This window comes from Agelaius phoeniceus (assembly GCF_051311805.1).
Source record: "Agelaius phoeniceus isolate bAgePho1 chromosome 6 unlocalized genomic scaffold, bAgePho1.hap1 SUPER_6_unloc_1, whole genome shotgun sequence".
NCBI lineage: Eukaryota > Metazoa > Chordata > Aves > Passeriformes > Icteridae > Agelaius > Agelaius phoeniceus.
The window spans coordinates 865,532-879,927 of record NW_027509865.1 but is presented as its reverse complement, the minus strand read 5'-3'; the positions used below and the strand labels follow the sequence as shown (position 1 = coordinate 879,927).

The window sequence follows — 14,396 nt, the reverse complement described above, 5'->3', positions numbered from 1 at the left end:
AGCTGCCACTACATAGAGACAGTGCTGGTGACAGTAGTGATGGCTTCAGGCACAGTGACCGCATTGGCCCTTATGCCAGAGGCTAGTGTGGTCCTCTAAGAGAGAACCTCATTGACTGCCCACTGCTAATTGTCACTTAATTGCAAGAGCCACATGAACCTTCTCCAGGTGTGGGTGCTGTGAGATCGGGGTGCGTGTAAGCCATGCCAGCTGCCACTGTCACCTTGATCATCCTCTCAAAGCAAGGACAAGCAGCTGGGACAACAGGAAGGGTGATACCATTGCAGGACTTACGAGCTGGCCCCAGAACAAAAACAGTTTTGGCAGGTACCTATTTCTAGTAAAAATAAACTTATCAGACTCTGCCCGTGTGCTCTTCTTTGCTGTTCGTGACTACTGCTGAGAATAGGACTGCTGCGTTTTTTGGCCAATGTTCTGGAATAGTTACCTTCAGCACTCAGTGCTCAAACATAAATGTCATCAGTTGCCTTTACACAGAGTGCCTTCTATTGTTCTATTTACATGTTTCCTATGGCAAAAAAGAGCTCATTAATGCCTGAAATAAACCATCAACAGGAACACTAAACAGTAAGAACCACACTCATCACACAGACACTAAAATTTGTTCTTGCAAATTGTTTGTATAATAGCTAAATAGATATATTTGTTTGCTTATTAATAGCCAGAAAACTGACAAAAAAAGGTTAAGCAACTATTTATTCATTGTAAAATATGTACAGTACATTGCTTCCAGGCAAATCCCTAAATGGGAATAACACAGTTTAGAAGCACCATTAATATCTTCTGCAGTTACAACTAGAGAGGAAATTTTCTTTCGAAACAGCAGCCTGCACTTGTCAGAATGTATATCTATCATCAGCCAAACAAACCAAAACAAAATACACAGCAGTGCAAACTCTGAGAAAGATTTAATTTTCACATTGATGAGTGATTCCATTTCTCATTAATCTAAGTGGTTTGCCTGGCCTCTAGTAAATGTGTCCTCCCATCTTCCCGTAGAGAAGCTGAGTTTACACTCAAGGATCGACTACATGAAAGATGAGCCAATTATTAGACATGAAAGAAGCTCTCCTAGCAGGGGAGGGAAGCAAAGCAGCACCACTCCTCTATTAGATGCCCAAGAGTGCTTTCTATCATGTTACAGCTGCATTTGATGGGCATTATTCACTTTAAGTGACTGAGAGTGCAAACATGACTCGGATGAAGCACGAAGGACTGACATCAATAAAGGCAGATCACGTATGCTGCACAGGCAGAACCAGCAGCAGGGCACCACATTTCCCAGGATTATCTCTATGTTGGCATGCATTTGCCTTTCTGGAGCAGATATCAAAACACACTGAGCATCTGTGGCATCCTTCTTGTACACTGTAGGGACAGTTTCCAGAAATCTATTTTCTCATGTACTTCCTGTCTGCAAGATGCAGAAATTCCATTAGCTGCTGTCATATGAGAAAGAGACTGGCTCATGTTCCAAACAATTGTTCACTTTCTGCTAAGAGGAATGGTTCATGGTGCCAAATTTTTCCACACCCCGTTTGGCCATGATGCAGCTGTATAGCCACCACAGGAAGTCTGAATATTCAAACAGATCAGACTGATCTTCTCAGCCTCACTGTCCAGCAAGAACAGAAAATATAACAAAATAAGAAACAGCTGAATCACTGGGAGACTTCCAATACAACATGTTTTAAAGAGAATACTAAAAGTTTGGGAAGCATCAACAGCCCAGTTGCAGACTTCATTAAAGAATGAGTCAGGGACAGACCTGCTGCCTCCAAGTAAAACTTGCAATTTTTGCAAGCAGTGTCAAAAACATTATCAAACATGAACTTATAGATATTAAGACCCTTTACTCTTGAGTCCATTAAATAACAACAATCACTTTTTTAGTTTCGTATGAATAGCTATATTGACTAGCAAATCAGGAAAGAAGGGGAAACTGTCAATCACACCCTTTGGTCCATATCTATTTAGCAATTTTCTGTCCATTAGCAGAGGGGGAAAAAAAATAAAGGGTAACTAACAGCTGTTTATACTCCTTAGTAAATAATACATAAAATAAACTGGTTGGAATGAATTTATCATTAGTACCCTCAAACAGTGCACAAAGGAAAGTGTTATTTTTATGGGTACTTATGCATTTTTAAGGGCAGCAGATTAAAAAAAAAAAAAAAAAAGCAAAAAGCAAAACAACAAACTGAGAGGAATAGCAGATTTGTCTTTCCAAACCAGCTGTGGGTCTGCTGGTAGATAAAACCAGCACTGGGAGATAAAAGAAACAATGGAAGGATTCACTGATTGATGAATGGAAAAAGATATTTGCCTTTACAAAGAAACTTTAGGTTTGCTGATAAATGAAATTAAACATTGAGAGATGAAAGAAACAATGGGAAAGAAGAATCCCTAAATTCTGTAAGAATTAAAAATTAAAAGGGAGGGTTATACATTAGAGGGGAATCTTCGGTATCAGGCGTATCGGGAAGTCTGAGCCTCTCAAGTACCTCAGCCAATGGGGAAAGAGAGAAGGGAAATGCGGCGGGGAAATGGGGATAAAAAGGAGGCTGTGTCCTCCAAACGTGAGAGACGCCAGGGGAATGCCCCATGGCCTCTCTATTCGAATAAAGTAAAGGGACTTCTCTGTCTCCTTTTTTGGACATAAACCTCTGATGTCTGTGGATTAATTTTCCTAACAAAACCAACACTAAATGTCTTGCCTCCGACCTGTAAAGTATGAAACCTCTTGACTATTAAGTGATCCGATGGGCTGGGTTGATCTCAGCCGGCAGCTGCAAGGGCTGACCAGGTGGGAAGGGGTGACGGGCGGAAGGCGATGAGAGCAGCTCCGTGCGCCGGGACAGCTCCATGCGATGAGAACAGCTCCATGCGATGAGAACAGCTCCGTGCGATGGGAGCAGCTCCGTGCGATGAGAGCAGCTCCGTGCGATGAGAGCAGCTCCGTGCGATGAGAACAGCTCCGTGCGATGAGAACAGCTCCGTGCGCCGGGAGCAGCTCCGTGCGCCGGGGGCAGCTCCGTGCGCCGGGGGCAGCTCCGTGCGCCGGGGGCAGCTCCGTGCGCCGGGAGCCGCAGCCGCTCCGCCCCGGGCCGGACACCGCGCACGGACCCGGACAGGCTGGCGCACCCTGTGACCCGCTGGCGCACCCTGCCGGCCACAACGCGGTACTGCAGCCGAGGCAGGGCGCATGCGCGCTGACCAGGGCGAAGCCCTTTGTCACGGAGTAATTAATCAATTAAGGGCAGAACGGAAACTCCGGTGAGTGCGCGGATTCCCTCCTCCCGGGATTCAAACGGAGTTACAAACGGACACGTCATTTAAATGAATTATTCCTACTCACCCGCCACTTACTCTTCTCGTTAGTCAGCAACATTCCCTCCATCTGACAGAAAGGAGAAGAATGTTCAAGTGAGGGTTGAAATGGCTTCCTTTCTCTTTTTAGGCCAAACTAAGGAAGCACATCCAGAACCAGACCCTGTACTCAAGGTATGGCCCAACCAAGGCCGAGTACAGAAGAATCCCTGCCCTGGTCCTGCTGGCCGCCCTGTTCCTGACACAGGCCAAGATGCTGTTGGCCTTGGCCGCAGAGCGCTGCTGGCCCGTGTCCATCCTGCTGTCCATCAGTGTCCATCCTGCTGTCCATCTGTACCCCCAGGTCCCTTTCTGCCTGGCTGCTGCCCAGCCACTCTGCCCCCAGCTTTTAGTGCTGCACGGAATTGTTGTGGCTGAAGTGCAGGACCCAACATTTGGTCTTATTAAACTCCATATTGTTGGATTCAGCCCATCTACACAGGTCCAGGTCCTCTGCAGAGCACTCCTACTTTCCACCAGGTCGATACTCCTCCTCCGCCGATTTGGTGTCATCTGCAAAGTTGCTAGTGCTTGACTCAATCCCCTCATCCAGACCATTGATAGAGGTATTAAACAGGACTGGGCCCAGCACTGATCCCCAGGGGACAGCACCAGTACCTGAGCACCCACAGGCCGCAGCACCACGCTCTGGGCCCCGCCATCCAGCCAGAACTGTGCTCTGTGTGCACTGAATACTTTCACTGGGGATTAGAGCTTCTCTGTGCATTTCTTTGAATATGCTTTTGCAGTCAGATACTGTCACCAACAATCCTTGAGCCGTCACTGTTTTATATGAAGTCTTATTCCATAAACTGTCAACATGAGTCCTTCACAGACACCAGCAAACTGGCAGCGGGTGACATGAATGAAGTGGGCAGATCTGCTGTGCGGTGTCCCTGTGCTGCTGATGCGTGTCCCTGAGTCAGTCAGTTGAGCCATCCTTTGATCCAACAGGATGCTCAGTGGAGTGTACCAGTAATGGGGTGCTCACAGACCGCTCGGGCACAGGGGTCTCAGCTTTCCTGGACTGCTGACAGGCAAATTAAATATCTGGCTCCAGTAGATCTGCCCCCACTAAGGGTGGAGGAAATCTCTCCTTTTCACATGACAGATGTTTTGTGTAAGTGTTGTGGGTTGACCCAGGCCCGATGCCAGGCACCCACGAAAGCCACTCACTCACTCCTCTCTGCAGCTGGACAGAGGAGAGAAAGTATAGCAAAGCGTTCATGAGTTAAGGACCAGGAGAGATTGCTCATCAAACAGCATCATGGGCAAAACAGGCTCAAATTAGAGATATTAATTGAATGTATTGCTAACAAAATCAGAGCAGGGTAAGAAGTAAAATAAAAACTTAAGTAAAATAAAAACTTTCCCCCTGCCCCTCCCTCCTTCCCAGCTCTACCTCCTACCTCAGCAGTGCAGGGCAACAGGGAATGGGGGTTATGGTCCTTACATCATCCATTGTTTCTCCCATGAGAGACTGTTCTCCACAAACTTCTCCAGCATGAGTCCATCTCCTGAGTAACAGATCTCTGTGAGCTGCTGCAGTGTGGGTCATTCTTACACAGGCTGCAGACCTTCGAGGAAGGCTGCTCCAGCATGGGCTCCTCCACAGGCTACAGGTGGGTCTCTCCATCCCCATGAACCTCCAAAGGCTGGAGGGGCACAGATGCTTTACCATGGTCCTCACCATGAGCTGTAGAGGAATCTCAGCTCCAGTGCCTGGAGTGCCTCTTCTCCCTCCTTTTCCACTCTACCTTGGTGGCTGCAGCGTTGTTCCTCTCACATATTCCCTGCTCTTCTCTGGTCCCAATTACAACTGTGCAATAAACTTTTTTGTTTCTTCTTAAATATGTTATCACTGAGGTGTTACAGCATTTCTAATTGCCCCAGCCTTGACCAGCAGCACATTCCACTCTTTGGAGCCACCAGGGACTGGCTCTGTCAGAGATGGTGGGAGCTTCCAAAAGGTCCTTGCAGAAGCCACTGTTGTTGCCTTGCCCCCCAGCCCTGCCACTACTACCCAACCTTGTCCACGGGTGCCCAACACAGAAAGATACAAGGTTTTAACATGCAAATACAACTTTTGTATGTATATAAATTACCCAATAAAGGACTTCAAAATGTAACAAAATATTATATATGAAGGAATTTAAAAGAGCTAATAGCTCTCTTAGCTCTTACACACAAAGTTTAAGCAGATATTAGCAGTAATCTAAGCAGAGCTTTTATATAAGTAGATATCTACTTATATAAGTAGAAGTACTTATGTTTTCAAAGTGTCAAAATACACAAGTCTAAACAGTCTAAATATGTGGTTTGTGTGTTAACAGAAGTTAAACAGATATGTGTCAATAGATCTGTAGGTATAAATAGATATTCTGTATATTAAGTGCAAATAGACATAGCCTAAATAGTTGAGTGTAAATATGTAAAAGTGTATGGGGGAAAATAACAAAACAGTTTTGGGTAAAGGTTTTGTTTCTTGCTCCATGAATCCCAGCAGATTTGTCTTTCTCAGAAGCCCAAAACTGTCCGGCCGTCTGTCTGTCTGTGCCCAGACACGCGTAGGGTGGTTCTGGGACCGCCCGCGCTTCAAAGGACGAGTCTGGACTCTTCAGTTTTTCGCTCTTCAGATTGTTTATTCTTTCTTATCTACAGAATTTTCTTTCTGCCCAGCAGAGGTCTGACCTGCAAGGCAGCCACGGGGCGGTCGTGTCTTTTTATACTAAAAACTACATACGTCATATTTACCTTTATTTCCCAATACCTTTCACCCATATTAGCAAGTGCACCTTCACCATGGACCAATCCCCAAGTGCCAACATCGCCACAGAAAATGGATGACAAGAAGAAGAAAGAAGAAGGACGAGACACGCCCTGATCCCTCCATCTTGTCTCCATAACCCCCCTGTACCAAAACCCTAAAATCTATATTTCACCCTGTAAATCCATCATTCCTGCACCCTTCACTCCCAAGTGACTCTCATGTCCTCAAACAGGTGGCACATCCCTAGAGGGATCGAAGTCAAGCCACCAGACGCTCCTGGCAACATTCCAGGATTTCCCAGCCCTCCAAGGATTCTCTCGGTAACTCTGGACATCCGGAGTGATGTGCTGGGTTCCCACACAAAACTGTGACATTTCTTTCAGAAACTGCATGGATTGATGCAGCCAGAAACAAAGACCGCACACACACACATTGCAATGGGCAGAAACAAAATCAAAAAGTACTAATTTTCATGTTGTGGAAAAGCACTGGGAATTCCTAAAATCAAAGATTTTGAAAAAGCAACCTCCTTTCCTCCTTTGCCCTAGTTTTCACATTATAGAAAAGAAAAAAAAAAAAAAAACACACCGCCAAAGACGTCAGCCTGGAGTGGAACTTGGGCAGTTTGGGAGCATGGCTGCGGCTGACCCCGTGTGGGGTCGGTTACCGGGAGTGAATTGGTTACCCCGGCCGCCTGCATTGGCTGCTGCTGGTTATCCCGGGGAGATCCACTGCTGCCGGCCGCTCTCGCGCAGGGCAGCGGCCCCGGGCCCGGCTCAGAGGCCGTTCCTTGCTTCCTCTGCTCCCCGAGCCGCCCCCTGCCCGAGCCCCCGCTCCCCGAGCCGCCCTCTGCCCGAGCCCCCCGCTCCCCGAGCCGCCCCCTGCCCGAGCCCCCCGCGGCACGGAGATGGGGCCGGGCTGCGCTCCGCCGGTTCCCCCTCCCGCAGGCAGCGGAGCGGCGGCATCGCTCCCGCCGGGAGATCATGCTTCGCCCCGTGTAGGCGGGGGCTGGCAGGGAGAGAACGTGAAAACACAGCTGCTCGAGAAAGGAACATTAAAAACATCTATTCGAAGCATTTTTATTGCTGTCAGGTCCCTGTCACCATAGGGGTGAAGATTCTGTCGAGCCCATCTGCTGTCAGACACACCCCAAGGTCTCTCATCTAGGCAGAGAGAAAGATTTGCCCAAAGTTGTTCTGGGTGAATAACAGCTTTTACCTGGTTATTGGTTTTGCCTCCTTTACTATCATTGCTGCAATATTTATTCAGACATTGTGCCCTGCGTCAGCACTTACAGCTCTTGTGCTGGGTAGTAAATAATTGAAATCAATGCAAATACATTATTTCTGTAATTTATATCAATATCTTTAGTTTGCTGTCCTTAATCCCACAGAACAGGGTTGCTCAGAGGTTCAAACACACAGGCCCTCTCTCACAAAACTCAGCTGAACTAACTGAGGTTACACACAGGTGATGCACTGGATCTTCTGGGTTATTATTAAGCCTTGGCAGATGATTTTGATTAGGTCAAGTGGCATTTGCAACTATCTCCAGGACAGGAGGGTGGAAATGTTTCCTTCCTGTGGAAAAGAGCCGCTGTTCGCAGCCAGGAGCTGGGGTCCGAATGCAGGATTCAGCCTCTTAAAATTGCAAATATTGCAGGATTCCTCTCAGACAAAAGCTGCCAGGAACTAGAGCTCTGGTTGGCCTTGGATTCCCGGGGCCTCCTCTAAACTGCCTCCAAGACTTTAAGGGTGAAAATTTTTCCTACCTGTTGGAAAAAGACACCATTCACAGCCAGCTTCTGTTTCAGGATGACTTACCAGCAAGGAAGAGGGAGAGAGAACACACTCCTGCCCAGTCAGGAAAACCTTTCCAGATAAGACATCTCAGAGTCCTATTTCAAAGAATAAACATATTGCCTATTTCATATGGCAAATAGAAAAAATAGATCTATTTTATCTATTTTCTATCACCCTCCCACTAAATTCCAAACAAATCAGCAGAGAATCTACTGATATTTAAACCCAAATGCTCTCACCAGGCTTTGAGAAGGATCCCCCACACTCCAGCATCTCGGGCTAACCCAAAACCAGGACTGTGCCAAACAAAGAGGTGCTAAATGCACAAAGGAAAGCAAAGTATGGCTCAGGTGTTTCAGTCACAGCAACATCAGTTAATCCACACAGAACAGCTCCAGGAGAAGCATGGCCTGGGCTGCTCCCACTTCAGACTGAATGGTTACACAACCATCACCTCTGAACTATCCCTTCAACCCTCTTCCCTGCTTCCCTCTGACCTGGCTGACGGGAACAGCACACGGCACACTCTGAAAATGACCCAGCACCTGAGCCATGCAGCATTGCCTAACAGCCCATGGCACACACTGAACATCACCCAGTACCTGAGCCATGCAGCATTGCCTAACAGCCCATGGCACACAGTGAACATCACCCAGCACCTGAGCCATGCAGCATTGCCTAACAGCCCATGGCACACACTGAACATCACCCAGCACCTGAGCCATGCAGCATTGCCTAACAGCCCATGGCACACACTGAACATCACCCAGCACCTGAGCCGTGCAGCATTGCCTACCCAGGCTGAGCTGAATCCTCTGGATCATCCTGCAGAGCCTCACCGAGGGCACGGGGAGGAAGGTTAACACAGTTATCCTTCCCTCAGCACAATGACACGTGTGCTTCTCTTAAGATGACACTGAAGAGATCAGTAAGCTTCCATTCCATTCTCTCAGCCCATTTCAAAGCTTCCATTCCATTCTCTCAGCCCATTTCAAAGCTTCCATTCCATTCTCTCAGCCCATTTCAAAGCTTCCATTCCATTCTCTCAGCCCATTTCAAAGCCAAATTTCTGTACATGGATATTCCAGGAGGTGCAGTTCTCTAAGGCCCTCAGGACTGAGCCACATGAATCAATTTTAATGCTAAAATGTGTTTCACTGGGCTGTGCACGTATCAGCCACTCTACACACACGTAAGAACTATGATCAGGTATAAGGCTAAACATGTTACTTCATCTCCAGTATTTACTAAAATATTTGGGAAAATCTCTAACAGTTTTGAGGTCAGCATTGTAAATTTTTGTAGTCTAAAAAGTGGTAGCACCATCATCAAAACCCAGGAGTTTTTGACAGTTACAAGTGATGCGGTTCTGGATTTAAATTGATACACACTTGATCTGCCCATTCTTCTACCTGTCCACACAGATTTTACAAACATGGCAAACCTTCCCCAAGGGACAGCAGTATTGCATTAACTTGGTCTATTGTTTGTACAAACACCTGTTAGTTTGTACAGCTACAGACTGGACTCTTCTGGCTGGATCCTATGACATGACCAGCAAGACAGAGAAATAACACTTGACAAATCTTCCCAAGTACTAATCATTGTACTCCTTTAAATATGCACTGAAAAGAACGGATACCAGATGGGAACAGCAAGCAGACCAAGAGAAGAAAGAAACCTGAGCTAGGGGACTCCTGGGCCTTTTCTGCTGACAGTTTAAGACTGTGATCTCCCAACCATTAAGAAAAGTACCAGCACCTAAAGAACTTAGGGAATTACATGGAAATAAAACAGAGGGAATTAAAGAAAAATGCCACTGTAAATATTCAGTGGAAAACTATGCCCTTGGAGCAGACAGAAAAGGAGTAACCAGTTTGCTGGTTAAGCTCACTGAAAATAATACTCAGTAACTACTTGCAGCTGAGGATGGACATTTGCTGTGACCTGGTCTACCAATGAGAACCCCAAGGACACTGCTGTGCAGATGAATAATGAGCTATCCCTAAGCACAGAACACAAGAGGAGAGAGGCTTCCAAACCTCTTCAGGTCTGCCTTCCTCTGCTGGGTAACAACAAGGGGGGGAAGTGGGCAAGAACTCGGAAATGGGCTTGTATTTTTGGGAAAGGCCATTTCTCCAGGTGCCTGCAGCGTATCCTGGCACAAGCAGTGACTTACTGTTCCTTTTTGAGCAGAACCTTCAGGAATAAATAACTTTTCATCTGTTAGCCCTTAAGCAGCTCAAGCATGTTCCATAATTACTAAACACAGGATAAAACAACCTGTTCCACAAAACATTTCATGACTTGCACTAAACCTGTTCACTGCCTTTATGACTGGACGCTTATCCCCAATGCACACCACAGTGCCTTATCCAAAGTCAAGGGGATCACTTAAATACATGCTAAGCAGAAACTGTACCAGGAAAAGAAAGAGCAGAATTTTAAAAACAGGAGCAAAGCACCCACTGTTCACCTGGAGCATCACACAGCTGCAGCAACCACATCCGTCACTGCCTGGCCTCCAACAGGTGCTGGCTAAGGAGAAAACTGCTGCCAGGCAAGGAAAGCCTGCTACACAAGAGCCAAAACCCAGCTCAGAAAAGCTGTGCAACCAGGTGCTTTGACTTCCTAAAGAACACAAACATATTTTATCATTCTATCTATTTTAAAAGTCTATGTTTAGGCCTTAAGGTTCTCTTCTGCACTTCTCATTTAGTGTTCTCCAACAAAACAAAAAAAAGGGAGGGGGCAAAAATTTAGGCAACTATCTCATGCATTTTTCACTTAAGACATGTAAAAATAACTTGCAGTGCAAGACATCTTGCTCCAAATATTACTCAATTTATTACAAGACAGAGAAATACTGAGTCTAGAGGGAGGTTAAAAATACAGGGACAAAATAAAGCTAAAAAATCAAAAAGCCATCAAAAATCACACAAAATGAGATAAAACCAAATTATGATGTAACATTTAAGAACATAGAATTTATTGCTATGAAATGCAACATCAGAAGTAGGGTGAGAATCAGTGAGTTACCATATGATCAAAATAGCGTTGTTCAGAACCCAAGAAACAAGGTGAAGTTGGAGGCAATTACAAGAAAACTTAGTGGATGTGAAAACATAGATGTTTAAAGAACCGTAATGAAATGTGCAACACGCTCTCTCAACAAATGAAGATAAGAAAATGTCACTTTTCCCATTCAAACCAGGAGCGTCTCCATTAGCAAACAGAGCAGCAGCAGAGTTGCTTCTCTCCGTTCCCCAAATAAAATGGCTCACACAGTGTCAGGTGTGCCACCTCTCTGACAGGGTAGGTATGAAAACAGATGGACTCACAGAGGACAGCCACGGCTCCGGACTCGAACATGAGGCATTCCTCTCTGCTCCTGGTCTCCACCATCACGCTGAAGGGAGGCGGGTCCAGCTTGTGATACACTCGGAACCCTTTGCTGAAAGCCATCGCGCCTCACCACGGGCAGCCCTGCAACACAGGAGGGATGGTGTCAGTGACCCAGCTTGTGACAGACTGGGAACCCACTGCTGAAAGCCACTGTGCCTCACCACGGGCAGCCCTGCACACACAGCATGGATGGTGTTAGTGAACCCCTGTGCCCCAGACACTCCTGCAAAGTTGGTTTGAATCCTTTTCCAGGGATTTAATGTGTTCAGCAAAAACTAACAACACAACCTCCTGCTCCCACTTTCTACCTCATGAGACTTACTTGATCTAGGCCCAAAAAAAATACAGGGATTACCTAAGGATGGCATAAGAGTGTTTAAAACCAGAACTAGCCAGAGAAACACCCCTCAAAATTTGGATTTATTTAAAAGCCTGCTTAAGGCAACTAGAATTTTACAGAATCCCACATTGGTTTGTGTTGGAAGGGACCTTGAAGTTGACCCAGTTCCACCTCCATGGGCAGGGACACATCCCAGGTTAATCCAAGCCCTGTCCAACCTGGCCTTGGACACTTCCAGGGATGGAGCAGCCACAGCTTTTCTGGGCACCCTGTCCCAGGGCCTCAACACCTTCTCAGGGAACACACCTAAATCTAATCCTACTCTATTTTAGTTCAAATTTCTTTCCCAAAACTTGATAAACAGGATTTTTCCTAAGGGAAATAAAAAACATAAAATGTTTTCCAGCTACCAGCAATATGGAAGAGTAGCAACCACCTTAATGGTAAACTAGTGCCAAAAGGAGAGGGAGAGCCTTCAATTTTTAGATCCATTTTACCAATTCTGCCCTTGTACAAAAGGACAGGATATTTTAACCACTGAAGCCGTCAAGACATTTTTAATGACCGTACAAAAATGTCAACCTATTTTTGGCTTTTTCCCCCCCGTTCCTGAACGAAAGCAGCGTTTGATTTGGCTTTAAACCCTGCCCTGCGGCGGCTGAACCATCGCAGTGCCGTGCTGGTGACGCTGCCCGCCAGCAACACGCGAGTGCGATCCTAAAAAACCCCACAGAACTCGGACTGCAGCAAACCATAAACAAACGCGAGAGCAGCCCGATCTCCGTGCTAAGGCCCGGCGAACCCTCGCACAGAGCGAGGATCTCTCACTGCGGAGCGGTGAGCCAGCTCCGTGCCCCCCGAGCAGCGCGCACCGCCCGCCCCGGCCTCTGCCCGAGCCCGCCGCAGGGACGGCCCGGCAGCGCCCGCCCGTCCCGCACAGCGCAGGGACCGGCCGGGCCCGTCCCGCCGGAGCCCCCCAGCCCCGGGCCGGCCCGCGGTGCCGCCCGCTCACCGTGCGCCCGCCCGGCCGCCCCGCCCGGTGCCGCGGACCGGCGGGATCCGCTTCCTCCCGGCCCGCGTCCTTCCTCCCTTCCGCACTGCGCCGCCCGCCCCGGAGGGGAGGTGCCGGGGGCGGGCGCTGGGCCGAGCGGGGACGGAGCCGTGGATTAAACAAACCGAGCGCGGCCAGGCCCGAGCCCACCGCGGGATTACCGCGAGGAGCAGAGCCCGAGGGATGGGCTCAGGAACAGCCGTGAGGACGGAGCCGCCTCCGAGTCACCGCGCCGGGCACAAGGCTGCCATACTCACAGCGCCGGGCACACTCACAGGTCGCTCCGTGCCCCCCGCAGCCCAGCGGTACCGCCCGCAGCTCCCGCTCCACGCCCCTGCAGCCCCCGCGCCCCCCAGCCATGATGAGGTTTTATTTTTCTCCCCCTCCCAGCTATGGGGCTTTTTTTTCTGCCGTGGTCCCATCCAATCTCCAAGGCAATATTCATCACCAAGCTTTGGGTGCAGACCAGGCTGCAGCCAGGGTCTATGCCAGGACCGAGGATTTGTTAGGAGAACTACGCTCCCCATCGCTCCCACCCCTAGCGCACCGACACGTCCCTTCATCTTAACCCCGCGCGCCATTTTATGGTCACATTGCCCAGCCCCCGTTGCGTCATCGCCCCGCCCCCGAACCGCCCCGCCCCCTCAATGCCGCGTGCTACGTCACAGGCCACGCCCCGTCCATTCTATCCGTCTATATTTCGCTATACCTATATACATATGTGTCTGTCTATCTCTATACCTATATACACATATGTGTCTGTCTATACCTATATACATACATGTGTCTGTCTATAGGGTGCAATAGCGGAGGGTGAGAGTGCGCAGGTAATCCCCCCACGGATAACCAGGGAATTCCCGCCCCGGCGCAGCCAGAGATGCATGCAGTCCGTGACAGGGACGCTCACAGCCCTGACCGAGGCCGCGGTGGGTGGGCTCGGGGGCAATACCAGTGCAGAGAGCAGCAAGAAAGGCCAAAAAAAGCCCAAAAAAAGCAGCAAGAAAGGCCAAAAAAAACCCAAAAAAAGCCCAAAAAAAAGCAGCAAGAAAGGCCAAAAAAGCCCAAAAAAAGCCAAAAAAAAGGCAGCAAGAAAGGCCAAAAAAAGCCCAAAAAAAGCAGCAAGAAAGGCCAAAAAAAGCCCAAAAATACTGCATGGGCACATGTGTGTGCTGTACCCCACACATCCATAGGGATTGACCTGAATGACCCACACATGGCTGCATTTGGTATTTATTGCACATTCTGACATTTATTGTACATTCTGACATTCATTGCACATTTATCCTGGTTATGCCTTCTGACACGTGGCAGTTTGCTCATGCTCTTGCCTTGGGCTGATGACAGGATCACAGCAGGAAATGGAGGCCAATCCCAATATTTTGTAACCAAGAATAATTCAGCCCCAGAGTCTTTTGGCCTTTGGTTTCCAGCGGTTGATTTGCTGTGTGTGCAATGCTGGGGCTCCCATGGCCAGGCCATGACCATGAATGATGGAAACTCTGGGTGCTTCTCTAAACATGTGCAATATCTGCCCTGGCAGGGGCTGCCTTGGTGTGTGCCCCGTGGCACTGCCAGCTTTCCCTGGCACAGCCAGGCCATGATTTTATCCCGGCCTCAGTCACAGGGACTGCAATGGCT

General features: G+C 48.2%; 1 long non-coding RNA gene across 7 annotated transcripts; it reads right to left on the bottom strand.

The window, feature by feature from the left end:
• Positions 1-699: 699 nt before the first annotated feature.
• Positions 700-13,033, bottom strand: LOC143692347 (uncharacterized). 7 transcript variants are annotated; one of them, XR_013180293.1, is made up of 5 exons: positions 12,720-13,007; positions 11,304-11,448; positions 8,759-8,787; positions 8,202-8,278; positions 700-8,057 (listed from the first exon to the last, which is right to left on the bottom strand). It is a non-coding gene; the product is annotated as an uncharacterized LOC143692347 (long non-coding RNA). The 7 variants fall into 7 exon arrangements; XR_013180289.1 differs by having other exon boundaries at positions 8,759-11,448; positions 12,720-13,033; XR_013180290.1 differs by having other exon boundaries at positions 700-8,278; positions 12,720-12,835.
• Between the last annotated feature and the right edge of the window lie 1,363 nt (positions 13,034-14,396).